The following is a 22,834-nucleotide window of genomic DNA, read 5'->3' on the forward strand; positions in this document are numbered from 1 at the left end:
AGTAAGACTAAAATGAGACATGCGAATAGGTAAGCTGCTAGAGATAGCTAGTCTTAACGAGTTAAATCCTAAATCCACACAGGTAACAAACAAGGGATAGCATTGATACTAAATTAGATCTCATGTCATCCACTAGAAATATACATGATATCTCCTGATTGCTTTAGGAATTTGGTCTTATCTTCTTTATCCAAATCATTCTTCTTACTTGACTCGGGTTTCTTAGACTCTGGCTCCAGCAGCTTGAGGACCTTCTCGACGAATCCCTTGAGGTGAAAGCAATTCTTAGTCTCGTGACAACCATCTAAATGATAAATGTTGTATTCTTCCATGATCTTCTGAAACTTATCTTGGTCAGGGACAAAAGACTTTCATCGATCCCAATGTTCGATTGTTGCTGCGTATCGATGATCTGTCTTGCGCTTCTTATCTCTTCCTTTATCTGCTCTTATCCTTATCCCTTCATGATGAGGACATGTGTCAAAATACTTTCTCACTCATGGTATACTTGTATGCATTTTGGAACAAAGAAGCAAGAGTGGTTGGAGCCTTACACACGAGTTTCTGAGACAGTTCTCGATGTTTGAGGCCTTTGCGGAAGACATAGATGGTTGTCTCATTGGGCATATTAAATATGCCAGCTTTTACTTCATGCCACCTCTTGAGGTAACCATGTAGTGACTCATCCTCCTTCTTAACAACTTACTCAAGATCATGCTGAGTCTTCTCCCAGTCACAAGTCGTGCTAAAGTTGTTGATAAACTGGTGAGTCAATTCTACCTAGGAGTCGATAGAGTTTGTTCGAAGACCAAATAACCACTTCGTGGCTCATGGGAATGTAGTTGGCCATGATGGGAGAGTCACCTCCTGTGGTAGTGATAAACAACTAGTAAACTCCAAGCTACTCAACATGGTTTGTATGACTGTCATATGACTCAACCGATGTTGGCTTGAAGTTCTTTAGCCAGTTGGCTCTGCTCAAGAGATTGCTGAAAGCTTTAATGATAGTTGATGTATGGCCCTAAGGAGTTGACTTTCACTGGATTCGATCACTGTTGAAACTTCACACTCACGGTCATGTCTTTTAGCTTCCCGATGCACCACTTCTTGGTCTTGGTGCCTGGCATTGATATAGTTGTGTAGGTCTTGATGTTGAAAATGTCTATCTAGCTCATCTCGAATATCTCCGCTACAAGGCAGGGTTTGGACTTGTTCTAGATTAAGCTGAGCCAATGTTCGAGCCCCATCATGTTGCTTGTTCACAACATAAGTTTGTGACTCGTTACAATGATGACTCTAGCTCTCCTACGGGTATACTTGTGAAGTGTGTCGTTCATTCCAAGAAGGTCCAACTTAGGGCTTAGGTCAACCATGACTCAGCTCAAGGGCAGTTGGTAGTTCTACATGCATGGTCGCATAAGTTAGCATGCAGTTGATCTGGTTCAAGTATCCATGGGCCTACATGTTGACTCTTGGAAGCAACTGTGTAAGTCGATCAAACAATAGTTTTTTTGTCATGATGTTTTATGTGATTGTTATGTAGATCTGATGACCCTAGAAATCAACCATATGGATTTGGTCATGGATGGATGTGCCATGTTCTTGTAGATTGTCAACTACTCGTTAATGCTTTGGTGACTAGGCTTGACGATTCTACCCTTCTAAAGGAGACGGGTTGTTGAGATTCTTTGGTTCCTGGTAGCCTCCTCAACATTCACATCTTCCTCATCTTAGACATGAACATGAACTAATCCTTTAGCAAATTAGTCCAATTTGATTCCAAGTCGATGTTGAGGCTGGGATCGAGATAACAATCCAGGTTGAATTTGAGTCCGAGTTGTAGTCGAGGTGGGAGTTAAATTCGAGTCTAAGTTGAAATCTGGAGTCGAGGTCAAGGCTAGAGTCGAATCTAAGTCTAAATTGTAGTCAAGATTAGAGTCGAGCCTAAGTCCAAGTCCATGTCAATGGATCTAAACAATCTAAAGCTGCCAGGATGGTGGTTGAATCACAATAGTCTTAATCGTATGTCACTAGCTTTGTCAGAGGATCTATGACAAGTTCGATGTCATAGATGGTGAGGTTGCCTAACATGTTGGTGATGAATCATAGGGAACTGGATGTGAATTCTTCTCCCAATGAAAACTTCATAGATGCCATCAACTCTTAGATGATCTTCGTACTCCCCAACATATCAGGATAACTGTAGAAGATTGTTCATCGATGAATATATAGGGTATGTCATGAGATTGAGAGTTGAAGGTTAGAGCACGAGAGACACAAGGATTTATACATGTTTGTGCTCTAGATCTGTTGTTTCTTTTTTGATGATCAAGGGTTCCCCACCCCTCCTTTAATATTCTAAGGAGGGAAGGTGGTTACATTGTAGGCACTGAGTTGGTTACCAAATTTATGACATAATTGAGTCGGTCACCAAGTTGTATATGAGTCTAACTCTATGTTTATAAGCTTATCTCTTATTTAGTTGAGATCTTTGTCATATTTGTGCTTCTAGAAACCACCTAGATATGGGCTTCGTCCTAGACTTATTGTCGATCACATTGGCCCTTCTGCTTAGGCTTTCGTTTGTCAAGCTTGGCTTGGTATCCATGGTACATATCATTTACAACTCCGAAGCCTCTAATTTCCACTTATCAGGACATAAGAAACAAAATAAAATAAATAGATGTGCAACTAAGGTTTGGCTAAGTGTGTTGCTATCTCTAATACAAAAGAGTTATGAAACCTAGGTTCCAAACCTATCAACTACTCTAGCAAGATAAACTACAATAGTAAATCACACAACCTAAGTAGACAATATCCTGTAAAAGATTAATTGATATATAGATACAAACTCTTGTCGATGACTACTATTTTACCAAGGCATCAAGAAGCTTATGCTCCTCCTAGTCCTCATTGGAGCCACCGCAATGGTGCCCTCACAACGGTGAAGCTCCTGATTGGATAACTCCATGGACCTTCTACACATGCAAGTAGGTCTAGATGGCCTCTCCTAGACTACTCCCGACAGTCATCACTATCAAGCCAAATCGCCATGGCTCTCATTCCATCTAGTACACAATAGTGGCCACACCACAAACATGGTTGGTGTGTGTCAGTGCCCTTGGGTACGAGTACCCTAGGCGCTACAACTAAACTAGGCCTGCATGGAAAGGGAAGTTTATGGGACCCACCATTGAGGTGGGTCAGGTCGACAAGACTCCTCTGAATAGACAGGGAGAATACATGACCAAAACCCTCGCCACACATCATCGCAAGGGAGGCCCTCCCACATATGCCTTTATCAGGCCTCCTTCCACTATGTCCCTCACTAACCTATACACAGGGTCTGGTTGTGCCATGTGGATCAAGCGGGGCCCTTACCATAGGTGAGGTCTAACGCTGCCACATGTTTCTAGGGACCTTCTGGGGCCTCTGCCCTCTTTGAGGGTTCTGGACCCCTCATGATGGGTCTTCTTCGCTTGACAACTCCATATGTTCCTAGGGCCCCACTGGGGCCTTGGACCCCCTGGGTGGTATTCGGAGCCCTAGGGTATATTTCATCAGACAGCCGCTCTACCAACTACCGTGTGGGGCCTAGGAGTATAGTATATCTAGGCTCCGAGAGACCTCGGCCTGATGAGGTCCTAACACGCCACGTCTCTTGAAGGCCTATGGCGAACCTGGTTAACAAGAGGGCTTTGGATGGGCCATGTGGTCGGCCGCCATGGCATGGTCGATTGAGGAGTTGGTGGAGTAATAAGATGTATCGCACATGTTTTACACGGTAGGCACTACTGTTTTAGCATTATACCTATTGCCTTGCTATCGGGGCCTAGTAGTCTAGGGCATGGCACCAGCATGGCACTATTGTGACATGTAGCATATGTGCCTTGAGCCGTCATGTTCTATGTTACCTGTGTCGTGTGACATGTGTCCCGACTCTGGTCATCCGTGACATATTCCATGAAGTCCTAGGTCTCTTGTAGCGGCATGAGGACCTACCCTCCACTTGTCATGTCCCAAAATTTTGGTAGCAGGCACATGCTCTGCAAGCACCTAATATATCCGGTACAAATAGGGCATTTGACTACAACATCTTGGACATTCCTACAAGACCTCAGACTAACATCAATAAGACTTCCAACGATTCACTCTCACACTTATAATCCTCTGTGAGCTGAGATATCACCAACTTTGAATCCTCGAAAACTTCCACTACTTCTACACTAGCTTAGAGGAGCAACTCCATCCATTTATGCACGGCATGGTATTCTGCCATAGTGTTGATGCAGGGGTCGGGTAACCTGATAGAGAAAGAATATAGTGCCCCCCAAGGCGACACGAGGAGAATTCACATGCCACATATGTCATCACAAGCCGATCCATCAAAGAACATGGCCCATACACGCATAGAAAGTGCAGCCACATCAGTGCTAATCCTCTTTGAAATAAGATTGGCCAATGTCTGTCCCTTAACTGCCTTCGCAGGCTTGTACCGGATGTCGAATTCTGACAGTGTGAACATCCACTTCCCAAGTCGGCCTTTCAACACAGGACCCAACAACATATGCTTGATGACATCTGACTTGCAGATGACATTCATTTCTACGAACAACAAAATGTGACGAAGTTTGGTGCAGGTGAAGAATAGGCAGAGACATAACTTCTCAATGTTAGGGTATCTGGTCTCTGCATCTAACATTCTTCTACTGAGGTAGAAAACAACTCTCTCCTGGCCATCATGGACTTGTACCAACACGAAGGAGATGGAGGTGTCGCCTACCACGACAGGTATACATAGAACAGTTCGTCCGCCTGTGGTGGAACCAACATTGGAGATTTTTATAGGTATTCCTTAATTTCTTTGAATGCCCTCTATTGATCTGGTCTCCAACAGAACTTGTTATCACTTTTGATCCTCACTAAGTTCATGCACGGCTCAATCCGCCCCTGATAGGTTGGAAATAAACCTCCTAACAAAATCGACCTTGCTGATTAGCCACTAGAGCTCCTTCATGGTAGGCGGTGTCATTGTCTTGACTGCTTCTTGACTCTTCAGGTCGATCTCTATTCCTCGCTCATGAACCAGGAATCTAAGGATTTGACTGGCCATTACCCCAAAGGTGCACTTTTTTGGGTTCATTTTGAGCTCAAACTTCCTAATTCATTGTAGGACCTAACGCAAATCTTCTATGTGCCTCCCAGTGGATACAGATTTGAACACGACATCATCAATGTAGATCTCCATCGGCTTTCCAATCAGGTCGTGGAAGATGTAATTCATGGCGCGTTGGTATTTAGCGCTAGCATTGTTCAACCCAAAGGTCATGATCAAATACTCGAACATACCCACTGAGCCAGGTACCCTGGATGCGGTCTTGTGCACGTCTTTTGGGGCCATGAAAATCTAGTTGTACCCAGCATTTCCGTACATGAAGCTCAAAATCTTGTGGCCGGCGGCCGCATTGACCAATGCCTCCGTGATGGGCATAGGGTACTCATCCTTTGGCATGGCCCTATTGAGGTCTCTAAAATCCACACATACCCGCCATTGGCCATCCTTCTTTTGAACAGGCACTACACTAGAAATCCATTCAGCGTACCTACATGGCCTGATGAACGTTGCTTCTAGCATCTTTTCTACATCTTTCTTTACCTCTTATAGGACTTCATCTTTCATTAATTTTGCTCGTTGTTGAAAAGGTCGAAATCCTTTCTTGAGCGAGAGCCAATGTTCGACAATGTTGTTATCGAGTCTAGACATTTTTGTGTAATCCCAAGCAAAGCAATCTGAGTGTTCTTTCAGCAGGCTTATCACCGGCTCTCGTAACTTTGGGTCCAACCTCTTGTTGATGAATGTGAGCCGCGGCTCTTGTAACTTATCCCCGGGGCCAACGTCGACTTCTTCTAGCTCGTCAGCCTAGGTGAACACGTATCCTAGTTTCCCATCACCTTGCTATATGTTCTTTTAAGACTAGATTAACTAACCCACTTGAGTTTTTAAGTATTAATAGACTTTAACATCCTACTATTACTTTAAGAATTAAACCCTACTCCTATTCCCTATGAAAAAGGGTTATTATTTTTGGGTTATATTTAGTTCTATGGTCAAACAATGTCCAAATAGACTCAAACTTTACTCAAGGGCTATAGCAATGATACTAAGTCTACCCAAGAGTTTTCATATTTTTTAGGGCTTCCAATAGAATTCTAAAATTCTAATAGACTTTTCCTAAGTACTTTTAAATACTAGGTAATTCATTGTTTGCAATAAAAATCTTAAAACTATTTTTATCAAATACTATATGATTTTAGGAGTCTAGTAAAATTGGTCTCATGACTTTACCATTTTTATACAGTTTTCACTTAATTTTACAAGCCATCAGAAAAAGGAAAAGAGAAAATTATGAATAGGGTTGGGCTGATTCTAGCCCGAGTCGGCCCATGAACAGGCGAAATGTGCATGCATCCGTGCCCGCTCTGGCGACTTTGCACAGAGACCCCGGATGATTCAAACAACCAGTGAAGAGCCCATGGCACTATTCCACAAAGTCGCTGACAACTTCACTTATGCCCTCCCACTTTTATTTCTTTACAGGTTCAAGTCCCTGACAACGTGTCGGTCGAACACCTAGCTCCGGTCGCGTGAACTCATCGTCGACAACCCGTTCTGGTGGTAGCGAGTACACAAGCTTCATTCCCACAACTAACCGAGCATGTTCCCAAATAAAAACAGAACAATTCGACCCAGGAACGCCCCTGTCTGCGGCAATGGTGAACGCCAAGGATCGACAAGCTTGTTCCGAGCACCACAACGTGGTAGCGTTCAATTGAAGTGCATGGACAACATCGATGTCTTACCAGAGCTATGATGCTTGCAAATTTGGGCGAAGAACTCCTAGATTGGCTGGTCGACGTGATGGGCAGTATGCGACGGTGCCTAGCGACGGCGAGACGATGTTCCTGGAATTTCACCACGGTAGCATTCAAACGCCCGATTCCGTAAGCGACTAGGGGTCAGAGAGGTATGAGGATGCAAGCCAGGTGGACATACACTAACCTGAGGAGCATTGGCCACAGCGAGGTGCACCATAGCGGCACTGGTGACCGATCTTTGGGGAAATCAGATGAACTCAAGCTACGGTGAACGGTGGGTGGTGGTTAAGGGTGGGCTAGACGCGTAATAGAAAGGCAGAGCGAGGGGAACACTCAGTTTAAAGATTTCGGTCAAGCCTATTACAAATTTTGGCTGGGATCGAGCTCGACGGTGACTAGGATATTTCAAGGGCTTGTTTCACCATGACGCATGATGGATTATTGGCTCAAGAGCAGTAACTGGTTACTCGCAACGACTCACAATGATGTGGTAACACCTTCGAGTACGTAATGCAGCCGCGAGGAACGACAAGCTTCGGCGTTGACAGCTCTGTCGATTGTGCGGGGAAGTGGGTACAATGGTTAAGCCGACCAGCGACCCAATCCACCCCACCACAAAATTTTCACCGCAGACGATTATCCACTGTAATCCAAGCACAAATCTTAGCACGACGTGGATCGCAGCGCAGAGATCACCGGCGACGGTTCATCAAACCTGGCAATCTTGTTCAGGTTACTGTTCCTGCCTGAATGCCATTTCAAAACTACCTGATAGAGCATCTTTGAGCCACATTTACTCCCTTTTCCAATCAGTAACATACCAACTTGACTTCAGCAAAGTTGTTCTCTTATATATAATCTTCAACTTTGTCAAGTGACCCTGGCCTTAACCTTGTTGGATTATCCACAATTTAGCTCCAAAGTTGGAGAAATATCACTGAAAACTCAGTTTCAGAACACCCTGAAAGGGAAATATGCCCTTGGGCCATTTCCAAGTATTTTGGTGATTTAGTGTCCAACACAGGTGCCTAAGTGTTAAATGGTGGACAAAGTACAAATCAAGTATAAAGGTATATTTCTCAGGCTTAGTACATTGTTTTAGAGACTAATGTATTGTGTATAAGTGCTGAAAACAGGAAAAATCAAGTTGAAATGAAAGATGGCTTTGTTCAGCCAAAGTCAGCTCTGTCTGGGTGCACCGGACAGTGCCCGGTGCGCCAGGCTGGCTCAGGCGAACTTGCTGCTCTCGGGAAGTGATTAACGGCGTACGACTAAAATTCACCGGACTGTCCGGTGTGCACCGGACTGTCCAGTGACCCAACGGTCGGCCGGGCCAACGGTCGGCCGCGCGATCCGCGCGAGACACGTGGCCGAGCCAACGGTCGGAAGGGGCACCGGACTGTCCGGTGTGCACCAGACAGTGTCCGGTGCGTCAACGGCTCCAAAGCGCCAACGGTCGGCTTCGCCAAAGAAGGAAAGAAATCCGCACCGGACAGTGCCCGGTGGTGCACCGGACTGTCCGGTGCGCCAGGCGACAGAAGGCAAGAATTGCCTTCTTGGAATGCTCTCAACGGCTCCTAGCTGCCTTGGGGCTATTAAAGGGACCCCTAGGCGCATGGAGGAAAACACCAAGCATTCTCTAAGCATTCCTAAGCACCGAGACTTTGATTTCGCGCATTTGATTCTTTGCGATAGCAATTAGAGCTCCGTTTGAGTTGTGAACTCGCTGAGTTGTGTTGTGAGCTCTTGTTGCAACTTGTGTGCGTGTTGGTACTATGATTTTGTGTCTTGTGTGCGTTGATCATCCCTCCCTTACTCCGTGCTTCTTTGTGAACATCAAAGTGTAAGGGCGAGAGACTCCAAGTTGTGGAGATTCCTCGCAAACGGGATATAGTAAAGCAAAGCAAAACACCGTGGTATTCAAGTGGGTCTTTGGACCGCTTGAGAGGGGTTGATTGCAACCCTCGTCCGTTGGGACGCCACAACGTGGACTAGGCAAGTGTTGAACTTGGCCGAACCACGGGATAAACCATTGTGCCATCTCTGTGTTGATCTCTTTGTGGTTTTCGTATTGTGCAAGCTCTCCTCTCTAGCCACTTGGCTTAACCGTGCTAACTATAATCAAGCTTTGTGGATTAAGTTTTAAGTTTTCACAGGATCACCTATTCACCCCCCCTCTAGGTGCTCTCAATTGGTATCAGAGTCGTTCTCTTCAAGTAAGGGACTAATCGCCCGAAGAGATGGATCCTAAGGGCAAGGGGATCGTGATCAATGATAAGGAGAAGGAGTCCTTCGTCAACGAGCCAAAAGATGACAAGCCTACCGACTCAGGCTCGGGCCACAAACGAAGAGATGGGAAGAAGAAGAAGACGAGGCGCATCAAGGAGATCGTCTACTACGACGACATCGATGAGTCCTCTTCTTCCCAAAAGGACAACGACGACAACAACTATGACAAAAGAAAGACGGTTAATTCAAACTTTTCTTTCGATTATTCTCGTATTCCGCATAGCTCAAATGCACATTTGCTTTCCATTCCTCTTGGCAAACCTCCACACTTTGATGGGGAGGACTACGGATTTTGGAGTCACAAAATGCGTAGTCACTTGTTCTCTCTCCATCCGAGCATATGGGAGATAGTAGAGAGTGGAATGAAATTTGATAGTACTGATAGTCCCATGTTCATTAACGAGCAAATTCACAAAAATGCACAAGCTACTACTGTTCTTCTAGCTTCATTGTGCAGGGACGAATACCATAAGGTGAGCGGCTTAGACAATGCCAAGCAGATCTGGGACACCATCAAGATTTCACATGAGGGGAACAACGTCACCATGCTCACCAAGATGGAGTTGGTGGAAGGCGAACTTAGGAGATTCGCGATGATAAGAGGGGAGGAGCCAACGCAAACGTACAACAGGCTCAAGACCCTCATCAACAAGATAAGGAGCTATGGAAGCACGCGATGGACGGACCACGACGTTGTCCGCCTAATGCTAAGGTCCTTTACCGTCCTTGATCCACATCTTGTGAACAATATTCGTGAGAATCCTAGGTACACAAAGATGACGCCCGAGGAGATCCTTGGAAAGTTCGTAAGCGGGCGAATGATGATCAAGGAGGCGAGATACGTGGACGACGCGTTGAACGGTCCAATCCATGAGCCTCAACCCATTGCTCTCAAGGCAACGAGGAGCAAGGAGGCGCTACCTAGCAAGGTAACGCAAGTTGAGGCGGCCGGGCTCAATGATGAAGAGATGGCCCTCATCATCAAGCGCTTCAAGATGACGCTTAAGGAACGCAAGGGACAGCCTAACAAGAACAAGACGAAGGGGAAGCGCTCATGCTTCAAATGTGGTAAGGTTGGTCATTTTATCGCTAACTGTCCCGATAATGATAGTGACCAGGAACAAGGGAACAAGAGGGAAAAGAAGAAAGCTTACAAGAAGGCTAAGGGCGAGGCACACCTTGGCAAGGAGTGGGACTCGGATTGTTCGTCGTCCGACTCCGACAACGAAGGACTCGCCGCCACCGCCTTCAACAAATTGACCCTCTTTCCCAACGAGCGTCATACATGCCTCATGACGAGGGAGAAGAAGGTATGTACTCGAAATACTACTTATGCTTCTTCAAGTGAGGACGAGTCTAGTGATGATGATGAAATAGATTATTCATGTTTATTTAAGGGCCTAGATAGAACCAAGGTTGATAAAATTAATGAATTAATTGATGCCTTGAATGATAAGAATAGGTTATTAGAAAAGCAAGAGGATTTGTTGTATGAAGAACATGATAAATTTGTAGAGGCACAAAAATCTCATGCTTTAGAAGTTAAAAGGAATGAAATGCTTTCCTGTGAACTATCTACTTGTCATGAAACCATTTCTTCTTTAAAGAATGTTAATGATGATTTAAATGCTAAACTAGAAGTAGCAAATAAATCTAACTCTTGTGTAGAAATTTGCAATAGGTGCAAAGACTTTAATGTTGATGCTTGTAGTGAACACCTAGTTTGCATTTCAAAATTAAATGATGAAGTGGCTAGTCTTAATGCCCAACTTAAGACTAGCAAGAATGAATTTGAAAAATTAAAATTTGCAAGGGATGCCTACACGATTGGTAGACACCCCTCAATTAAGGATGGTCTTGGCTTCAAGAGGGAAGACAAGAACTTAACAAGCCATAAGGCTTCCATCTCCGCCAAGGAGAAAGGGAAGGCCTCTATGGCAAATAGTGTGCAAAAGAACCATGCTTTCTTATACCATGATAGGAAATTTGCTAGAAATGTTCATCATGATAGGAATTGTAAAGCTTATGGTTCAAATGCAATGATTGCTTCAAGTTCTTCCTATGTGCATGATAGAAATTTAACTAGGAGAAATGTTGTTCATCATATGCCTAGGAGAAATGTTGCGAATGTCCCTAGGAAAGTTAATGAACCTTCTACAATTTATCATGCTTTAAATGCCTCCTTTGCTATTTGTATAAAGGATAAGAAAGTAGTTGCTAGAAAATTAGGGGCAAAATGTAAGGGAGACAAGACTTGCATTTGGGTCCCTAAGACTATTGTGACTAACCTTACAGGACCCAACATGAGTTGGGTACCTAAGACCCAAGCCTAAAATTGCCTTGCAGGTTTATGCATCCGGGGGCTCAAGCTGGATTATCGACAGCGGATGCACAAACCACATGACGGGGGAAAAGAGGATGTTCTCTTCCTACGTCAAGAACAAGAATCCCCAATATTCAATCATATTCGGTGATGGGAACCAAGGCAAGGTGAAAGGGTTAGGAAAAATTGCTATTTCTTCCGAGCACTCTATTTCTAATGTATTCTTAGTAGAGTCACTTGGATATAATTTGTTATCCGTAAGTCAATTATGTAATATGGGATATAATTGCCTATTCACAAATGTAGATGTGTCTGTCTTAAGAAGAAGTGATGGTTCATTAAGCTTTTAAGGGTGTATTAGACGACAAACTCGATTTAGTTGATTTTTGCAAAAGAGGAGGCCGGTCTAGATGCATGCTTAATTGCTAAGACTAGCATGGGCTGGCTGTGGCATCGCTGCTTATCACATGTGGGAATGAAGAACCTTCACAAGCTTCTAAAGGGAGAACACGTGATAGATCTAACAAATGTTACTTTCGAAAAAGATAGACCTTGTGCAGCTTGTCAAGCAGGGAAACAGGTGGGAAGCTCTCATCATGCCAAGAATGTGATGACAACATCAAGACCCCTGGAGTTACTTCATATGGACCTCTTCGGACCCGTCGCCTATCTAAGCATAGGAGGAAGTAAGTATGGTCTTGTTATAGTTGATGATTTTTCCCGCTTCACTTGGGTATTCTTTTTGCAGGATAAATCTGAAACCCAAGGGACCCTAAAGCGCTTCCTAAGGAGAGCTCAAAACGAGTTTGAGCTCAAGGTGAAGAAGATAAGGAGCGACAATGGGTCCGAATTCAAGAACCTTCAAGTGGAGGAGTATCTTGAGGAGGAAGGAATCAAGCACGAGTTCTCCGCTCCCTACACACCACAGCAAAATGGTGTGGTAGAGCGGAAGAATAGGACGCTTATAGACATGGCGAGGACGATGCTTGGAGAGTTCAAGACCCCCGAGCGCTTTTGGTCGGAAGCTGTGAACACGGCTTGCCACGCCATCAACCGGGTCTACCTTCATCGCCTCCTCAAGAAGACTTCGTATGAGCTACTAACCGGTAACAAACCTAATGTTTCGTATTTTCGAGTTTTTGGGAGTAAATGCTACATTCTAGTGAAGAAGAGTAGGAATTCCAAATTTGCCCCCAAAGCGGTACAAGGGTTTTTGTTAGGTTATGACTCAAATACAAAGGCGTATAGGGTCTTCAACAAATCATCGGGTTTGGTTGAAGTCTCTAGCGACGTTGTATTTGATGAGACTAATGGCTCTCCAAGAGAGCAAGTTGTTGATCTTGATGATGTAGATGAAGAAGACGTTCCAACGGCCGCAATGCGCACCATGGCGATTGGAGATGTGAGGCGAATGGAACAAAAGGAGCAAGATCAACCTTCTTCCTCAACAATGGTGCATCCCCCAACTCAAGACGATGAACAGGTTCATCAAGAGGAGGCGTGTGATCAAGGGGGAGCACAAGATGATCATGTAATGGAGGAAGAAGCGCAACCGGCACCTCCCACCCAAGTTCGAGCGATGATTCAAAGGGATCATCCCGTCGACCAGATTTTGGGTGATATTAGCAAGGGAGTAACTACTCGGTCTCGATTAGTTAATTTCTGTGAGCATTACTCCTTTGTCTCTTCTATTGAGCCTTTCAGGGTAGAGGAGGCCTTGCTAGATCCAGACTGGGTGTTGGCCATGCAAGAGGAGCTCAATAACTTCAAGAGAAATGAAGTTTGGACACTGGTGCCTCGTCCCAAGCAAAATGTTGTGGGAACCAAGTGGGTGTTTCGCAACAAACAAGACGAGCACGGGGTGGTGACAAGGAACAAGGCTAGACTTGTGGCAAAAGGTTATGCCCAAGTCGCAGGTTTGGACTTTGAGGAGACTTTTGCTCCTGTGGCTAGGCTAGAGTCCATTCGCATTTTGCTAGCATATGCCGCTCACCATTCTTTCAGGTTGTTCCAAATGGATGTGAAGAGCGCTTTCCTCAACGGGCCAATCAAGGAGGAGGTGTACGTGGAGCAACCCCCTGGCTTCGAGGATGAACGGTACCCCGACCACGTGTGTAAGCTCTCTAAGGTGCTCTATGGACTTAAACAAGCCCCAAGAGCATGGTATGAATGCCTTAGAGACTTTTTAATTGCTAATGCTTTCAAGGTTGGGAAAGCCGATCCAACTCTTTTCACTAAGACTTGCGATGGTGATCTTTTTGTGTGCCAAATTTATGTCGATGACATAATATTTGGCTCCACTAACCAAAAGTCTTGTGAAGAGTTCAGCAGGGTGATGACTCAAAAGTTTGAGATGTCGATGATGGGCGAGTTAAGCTATTTCCTTGGGTTCCAAGTGAGGTAACTCAAGGATGGGACCTTCATCTCCCAAACAAAGTACACGCAAGACTTGATCAAGCGGTTTGGGATGAAGGACGCCAAGCCCGCAAAGACTCCAATGGGAACCGACGGACACACCGACCTCAACAAAGGAGGTAAGTCTGTTGATCAAAAGGCATACCGGTCTATGATAGGGTCTTTACTTTATTTATGTGCTAGTAGACCGGATATTATACTTAGCGTATGCATGTGTGCTAGATTTCAATCCGATCCAAGGGAATGTCACTTAGTGGCCGTGAAGCGAATTCTTAGATATTTAGTCGCTACGCCTTGCTTCAGGATCTGGTATCCAAAGGGGTCTACCTTTGACTTAATTGGATATTCAAACTCCGACTATGCTGGGTGCAAGGTCGATAGGAAGAGTACATCGGGGACGTGCCAATTCTTAGGAAGGTCCCTGGTGTCATGGAGCTCTAAGAAACAAACTTCCGTTGCTCTATCCACCGCTGAGGCCGAGTACGTTGCCGCAGGATAGTGTTGCGCGCAACTATTTTGGATGAGGCAAACCCTCAGGGACTTTGGCTACAATCTGAGCAAAGTCCCACTCCTATGTGATAATGAGAGTGCTATCCGAATGGCGGATAATCCTGTTGAACACAGCCGCACAAAGCACATTGACATCCGGCATCACTTTTTGAGAGACCACCAGCAAAAGGGAGATATCGAAGTGTTTCATGTTAGCTCCGAAAACCAGCTAGTCGATATCTTTACCAAGCCTTTAGATGAGCAGACCTTTTGCAAGTTGCGTAGTGAGCTAAATGTCTTAGATTCGCGGAACTTGGATTGATTTATAGCATACATGTGTTTTATGCCTTGATCATGTTCCTTAAGCATTTTGTTGTTTATTTATGGTGCTCAAGTTGTACAAGCACTCCCCGGACCTCATAAGTCCATCTGCAAGTGATGCACAAATTTAGGGGGAGATGTGCTACAACTTGACCCTTTGAGACTAATTGTGTGCTTGAGTTTGCTTAATTTAGTCTCAAAGGAGGTTTGAAAGGGAAAAGGTGGACTTGGACCATGCAAGACTTCCACTGCACTCCAATGAAAGAGTAACTTTTTACCAAGTTCATCTTTGCACTCTTATTGCCTTTTTAACTCTTAGTTGAAGTTTTTGGTGAGGCAATGGGGTTAAAGGGCCAAAATTGATCCCGTTTTGGTGCTTGATGCCAAAGGGGGAGAAAATAAGGCCAAAGCAATAAATGGATCAGCTACCACTTGTGAATTTTGAAAATAGTAGAGTTAGAGCTTTTGTTTGTCAAAATACTCTTGTTTGCCTCTTATTGTCAAAAGTTGGTCTCTTGTGGGGAGAAGGCCTAACTATGGAAAAAGGGGGAGTTTTTGAATCCTTGATCAATTTCTCGTAAAATATCTCTCTTTATGTTTCAACATGTGTGTTTAACTTAGAGATAGGAAATTGAGGTTAATTTGCAAAAACAAACCAAGTGGTGGCAAAGAATGATCCATATATGTCAAATCTGAATCAAAACAATTTTTGAGTTCTTATTTGAATTGATTTTGCACTTGTTCTACTTGCTTAAAGTTGTGTTGGCATAAATCACCAAAAAGGGGGAGATTGAAAGGGAAATATGCCCTTGGGCCATTTCCAAGTATTTTGGTGATTTAGTGTCCAACACAAGTGCCTAAGTGTTAAATGGTGGACAAAGTACAAATCAAGTATAAAGGTATGTTTCTCAGGCTTAGTACATTGTTTTAGAGACTAATGTATTGTGTCTAAGTGCTGGAAACAGGAAAAATCAAGTTGAAATGAAAGATGGCTTTGTTCAGCCAAAGTCAGCTCTGTCTAGGTGCACCGGACTGTCCGGTGGTGCACTGGACAGTGTCCGGTGCGCCAGGCTGGCTCAGGCGAACTTGCTGCTCTCAGGAAGTGATTAACGGCGTACGGCTAAAATTCACCGGACTGTCCGATGAGCCAACGGTCGGCCGGGCCAACGGTCGGTCGCGTGATCCGCGCGAGACACGTGGCCGAGCCAATGGTCGGAAGGGGCACCGGACAGTGTCCGGTGTGCCAACGGCTCCAAAGCGCCAACGGTTGGCTTCGCCAAAGAAGGAAAGAAATCCGCACGGGACAGTGTCCGGTGGTGCACCGGACTGTCCGGTGCGCCAGGCGACAGAAGGCAAGAATTGCCTTCCTGGAATGCTCTCAACGGCTCCTAGCTGCCTTGGGGCTATAAAAGGGACCCCTAGGCGCATGGAGGAAAACACCAAGCATTCTCTAAGCATTCCTAAGCACCAAGACTTCGATTCCGCGCATTTGATTCTTTGCGATAGCAATTAGAGCTCCGTTTGAGTTGTGAACTCGCTGAGTTGTGTTGTGAGCTCTTGTTGCAACTTGTGTGCGTGTTGGTACTGTGATTTTGTGTCTTGTGTGCGTTGATCATCCCTCCCTTACTCCGTGCTTCTTTGTGAACATCAAAGTGTAAGGGCGAGAGACTCCAAGTTATGGAGATTCCTCGCAAACAGGATATAATAAAGCAAAGCAAAACATCGTGGTATTCAAGTGGGTCTTTGGACCGCTTGAGAGGGGTTGATTGCAACCCTCGTCCGTTGGGACGCCACAACGTGGACTAGGCAAGTGTTGAACTTGGCCGAACCACGGGATAAACCACTGTGCCATCTCTGTGTTGATCTCTTTGTGGTTTTCGTGTTGTGCAAGCTCTCCTCTCTAGCCACTTGGCTTAACTGTGCTAACTCTAATCAAGCTTTGTGGATTAAGTTTTAAGTTTTCACAGGATCACCTATTCACCCCCCCTCTAGGTGCTCTCACACCCCCTGTCTGACAGCCCTACTTTAGGGATGTTTTACTCCAAGTTCCATGTAGTTTTTGGGCTAGGTCACTTAATCAATTTGATACTACTATAGTATCCCTACAACTTTGTCATGGTGACTTATTGCAAAACACTTATGGATTTAAAACTATAAGTGTCCAAAGTTTGCTCAATATCACTATTTTCAGAATTCCAAATTTTTGAGCACTTGTGAACTTTTGCAATTTACTCCAATTTGCTCCACAATACATGGAAATATCATAATAGGAAAATAGTTAGGCTCTCAAAACTCTATGACTTTGATACATACACTTTTTGCAAAAAAGTGGCTAGAATTTGAAATCCTTTACAAGGCACTATTTATGGTTTTTTGACTCCAAACTAGGGTTTTGGGTGTTCCAAAGTACTTTAAGTGCTTAACCTCTCCTATTCCTCACTCCTTAAGACATAATCCCTTCTAAGTATCCTTTATACGCAAACAAGTACTACATCACATGTTCTTTTAAAAATTTAACCTAGTGGATGCATTCTAGGTGTATGAAAAATAATGTAATGCCAGTGCATATGATGCCATGTCAATGTTTTAGTTCTCGTAACACCAGAGGTGTTACATAAGACATGAACGATTCTTCAGGTTCGGTGCATGGAACTCTAGAGGGAGAACATACACCATATTTATATCGGCCGATGGCGCCCCATTGGCCTCCTCACCGGCTTCCTTAGTAGCTTCCTCGTCAGCTTCCTCATTGGCTCCTGGCTGCTTGGGACGTCACTCCTTCCTCCGAGGGTGTTTTTCTATTCTCCCAGGGTACCACACTTGTACCGCCAAGTTCAGGCGCGCTTTCCTGAGCACTTCAAGGTACCTGGCCTCAGCTTCTTCTAGGTTCCGTAGACGCTGGATCCTATGCTTCTGGGTATGACTGAGACCATCAGGGCACCACCGTGCCCGGTGACACTTATCTTCTTTGTCCCCAAGATCTACCATGCACAGTGGCTCGATCCTCTTGTCTTGGTGCAACAACGGTCCCTAGTGCTGAAACAACGAGACTTCGTTGGCGTCTCGCCTTTGTGGTCCGCATTTCGAGCAGTTGTTGATAGTGGGCTGGCTCATGCTAGTATTCCAGTAGTGCTTGAAGAACGGACAATGTCAGTGATCACATGCATACTCCCATCTCCTCAAGCGCTTCTCAATACAACGTTCATACTCTTCATCCTTAGGTTCATGTTGGCGATGTTGCCTATACTGGTACTCATATTTCCTGAGTAGCTGTTCAGACGCAAGTTGTTGAAATCGTACATGTCAAACTTGCTCTTCAGTGACGTACTCCTTTTCATCTCTTTGTGGCCAGTCGTCTGGATTGGCCTTATTCTTCTACATGTCACGGTGCCTTGCAGGCCCTGCCATGTTGATGTTGAACAAGAATACTTGATCTATACACTCTACCATGTTGACGCTTAGGAATGGCTGGCTATCGACCTTCATTGTAAACTGCCCCAGGATCAGCCGACCCTGCTCGATAGCCAATTGGATGTAGCAGCGAAGTTCTTTGCAATCATTGGTGGCCTGTGTGAATGAGTTGTGCCATTTGCAGTATGGCCTTCCCTGTAGCTCTTGCACTATGGGAAACTTATGGCCTTTAGGCAACTTCAATTGCTTCTCCTTAAGCAACAGATCAAATATTTGCTCAGCCTTACTCACGTCATAATCAAACCCTTACATCGGCCCTTGCTGCTTTACCCACTTGCAGGACATGAGATTTCCCCCCCCCCCCCCCCCCCCCCGAGCCCATTCAACTACAATGATGTCCTATTCATCCACACTATCCTAGCCTTTTTCAGCTCCAACCATGCCCACATGGCACTTGAACTTGTCTTGAAGTTTATCTTGATATAGCTCTAGGTGGTAGTGCTCATAACTTGTTAGCTTCTGCACCAGGTGTGCTAAGGAACTAAATTCAAGCTGAAAAGCCAAATCTTTGATCAGCTTTGCAAGACCGAGGATTGCCAACTCGACGACCTCCTTCTCTATGATGTGAGATGAGTAGCATCAGTTCTTGACTGCTCTAAACCGTTGGATGAACTCCGCAATGGTCTCCCTACGCTTCTGCCCGACTTGTGCCAAGCCAACAATTCTGACTTCAACAACTTTAGAGTGATACTGGATGTGGAATTGGTCTTCTAGCTGCTTCTATGTCCAGATCAAGTCCGTGCCTAGCGAGGTATACCACGCAAAGGCCGACCTTGTAAGAGACTGTGAAAAGAATCCCACCCGCATTGGATCCGACATTGAAATTGTCCTAAGCTGTGTCAAGTATCGAGTAACGTGCTCGATAGAGCTAGCTCCTTCTGATCAATTAAATTTGGTGAACTCAGGGAGTCGATACTTAGTTGGTAGAGAAATCAAATCATACTCACTAGGATATGGCTTGGTGTAGCTAATTGCCCTTTGCCTCTAAATCATGGCAAACTGATCCCTTAGAATAATGTTGATCTGATTTGCGGTAGCATCCCCTAGGGCCGAGCTCTCATGACTCGGCCTGTGATGTATTTGTCCAATCACACCTGTTTCTCAGCGTCTACTCTAGAAACTCTTGCTGCACCAAACTGCACTAGGTGTGTTGTGCTAACATGATCTGGGACATACATACATCAATACTCGTGTGGAATGTGGTTAGGCAACCTGTTGTAGAACTGGCATTCATCAGAACCATCACCCGTCTTATAAACAACATATGCCGGCGAACCAGGCGGATGCGTCTCTAGGGCAGTGACTGAATATGGCAGTGGCAGCCTAGTCTGGAATAGATTTCCCCTTTGTGACTTCCTAAAGTCGGGCCTGTTGGAGAGTACTGATGCTTCATGATCTCATGAACGACGTGGATGGCCACACGCTCGAACACATTCATCAAGCTCTCAGAGTGGCGATGCAACAAATGCGCCACCATATAGTTGACTTCCTGGCATAGAGCCCTGGTGCACTCTTCCGAGGGCACCAAGAGATCTACTTCATCGAGGGCGCCTTCAGGAGAAAACCCCTTCCACTGAATGTCATGGTTACGAGTCCTCTCGAAAGATCCGATGAGGTTGGCTTCGAAGACAACCTTGACTTGATCATACCTTGCTTGGTGTTCTGGAGGCACCTCTTCATACATGATGGGCCTGTCTTGCACTAGTCCAGACATATTTGTTTGAGCGTTCGCCATCTAGGCAACGAATGTTGCAGATGCTGACATTGTTGGTCCCACCGGGCGTGCCAGAATGTGTTGCCACCCAAAACCCACCGATGAGAGATGACAGGCAACACGAGGAGCCGGGAGGCCTCTGGGACGGGGGCTGCTGGTCCCTGGTCCCTCGGTCAACGGTCCGGATCCTAGCACACGGCCTGGCTTCGAAGTTCGCAAGGTGTGCCACCTGAGCTGTACCCAATCAGGAGGGTGTCGATGTGATCCGAGTTGGTTTACTACATACATAAACACATGCAAACATCAGTCTGAGTCGTATTCGGCTCCCTAAGTCATATCGGCTATAAGAAGCCGATCATTCCCTAGACTCGCATCGGATCCGTGCGTTAGTGATGCACAGAGCCGATGGATCTCGAGACCCCGCTGTGTTCGACTAGGCGGATCCAACCCACTACGGTAAAAGCTTTACTGCACAGTCGGAACATCCTGCACATAGTTGGGCCTAGCAAGCATGATAGACATCAAGGCGTCGGCCAGATCAGGGGCCTAAAACCAGTGTCAGCCGATTCCCAGAACAATCCCTACTCAACCCAACACAAAGTATCCGGAACATCCAACCCGTATGCAAGGTCTAACTATACAGATATTAAACTGATCCGTGATAAATCAAAGACTAACCATGAAAGATCAGATCTACCAGGTGAAACGAAGCAAGGCACCACCCTCGTGCTTGAGAACTCGTGTGAGGGTGGCGAAACACTCATAATCGGCAGATAGCGTGCATACATGATGAAACCGACAATACTTTCTTATAAGTGTTATTATAACTAGTGCTTGTCGCCATAAAAATGCTTTAGTACAAGAAAACACAAATATTTGGCTAATAAGAACGACAACACCCCACCACCCTAATTGCGAGACACGATCAAGGTGGCGTGGCACTTACCCGTGGAAAACCCTGAGAACAGGGGCGGCGATGCGCCAAAGCTTGTAGTCGCAAAACGTGTGAAGATTTACGATTATCCTAATGAGTTACTTAAGGTACATATTTATAGTCTGGGGACTTACTAACCCTAGTGCATTTTGAACCCTATCTTCCTATTTTAAGCTAGTTCTACTTATTCCGCTAAATACACAACTGCTTTGGCCTGAAAAATTCCAAGGGGACGCGTCCTCCAATCTTCCATATTGCTCCTTGCAGCCCATTCTGATTACGATCTATCTCTGGTCCGGTTAAATTCCGGTGATAACACCCGGACCTGTATAATTCCCTGCGTTCCGACGTGCTTCGCACGTACCATCGAGTTGCGATCGACGTTGCCGTCCTCACAAAAGCACTACATGGTACGCCCCATAGTGCGCTATTGGTACCAAACACCGACAATATATGTTGTACATCCATTGATAGTCTATCTGTATTATTTATATGAAACATTATTGACACAATCTTCCATAGACATAATTTTTAAAAGAGTAAAATACAATAGTTGTCCTTGAACTTGCATGTTGTGTCACTTAGGTCCTCAAACTCAGAATACTAGGAAAACATGCACTGTAACTTTGTCAACTCATGCAAAACCATTCCAAAACTGGTTTGCTCAAATCGGATGCCGATACAGTGTACCAGGTTGGAGCATACTAATGAAAGTATGGGGATCCAAGTAACATGACATGCCAAGTTCGAGGACCGAAGTGACACAACTTGTCAAGTTCAACACCCAAGTGACTTCAATGTGGCACGCTACACCGACATCCAGTTTGAGTAAATTTGTTTTACATAGGCCGACAATTTTATTAGGAACCGTTTTTCTGGTTTTCTGAGTTTGAGGACCCAAGTGACACAGTGTGTCAAGTTCAGGACCACTACTGCATTTTATTCTTTTTAAAAATTTACCTTCATAATCTTTTTCACTATTATGTTTTTCCTAAGTTATATTACCTTCATACATATTATAGCACATATTAGAGGTTGAACTCACTATTTTCCCTAAATTATGCAATCAACCACATAATTCAAGAAATCTAAACAAAGTAAGTACTATTTCAACCGTACTATACGAGATAATAATCTTTCTTACTTTTGCTTACACCTAAACGAGTGAAATCTTCAACAATTTGTTAACAAAATTGGACAACACCTCTCTTCTTTGAAGCTTATGGTGCCTATGAGCATAGTTTATCTCTAATTTTGGTGCTAGCCTAAGGAGAGAGAGTTTATAAAGCAGGAACATTAGTATCGTTACTAACCAATACTAATGTTAAGTATTCAGTAGTTGAAGATACAAATAAGTGCTAATACAATTAATAACTTTAGTACAAATTGAAGACACCAACCGTTAAAGGCATGACAGTTAAAATCGATATATATTATATCGGTTCTAAAGAAACAATTAGTTACCTATTCAGTTTGGCCAGCATGTTCGTTTGACTTTAATTATACTAGCTTTTACTGCTTATACAATGTTTTTGTCTCTATAGATTACAACTGCAGCAGTACAAACAGTCGGTTTCAATTCAATAGTGCTGTTGGTGCAGAATTCTACTGTACTCCTATTGTGTCCGCAGCTGGTGGCAGCACAGCCGAACGGCTGATCTTTTTATGCTGTCCGGTAGATAAACTTTGTATTAAAACAATAGAACTACTAGAACACGGGATAACAACTAATTTTAAATTTCACGTGTGATACGCCAATTAAATCCATGTTGTACTACTTCACCTTTGGATCTTTTAGGCTATCCGCAACCGTTACCCCTAAATTTTCCCCATATATCACTTTTTCCCTTATTTTCCCTCCTATTTTTTTATCTCCCGCTGCGGTTTTCCCTAAATACTTCCCCTATACCCACCACAACTATAAAATATCACTAGTCGGTTGCCCGTGCGTTGCGACGGCTTACAACAATACCCATGTAAACTATCTATCAAAAAAAATTCA

The sequence above is a fragment of the Zea mays genome, chromosome 4 (assembly GCF_902167145.1).
Source record: "Zea mays cultivar B73 chromosome 4, Zm-B73-REFERENCE-NAM-5.0, whole genome shotgun sequence".
Lineage (NCBI taxonomy): Eukaryota > Viridiplantae > Streptophyta > Magnoliopsida > Poales > Poaceae > Zea > Zea mays.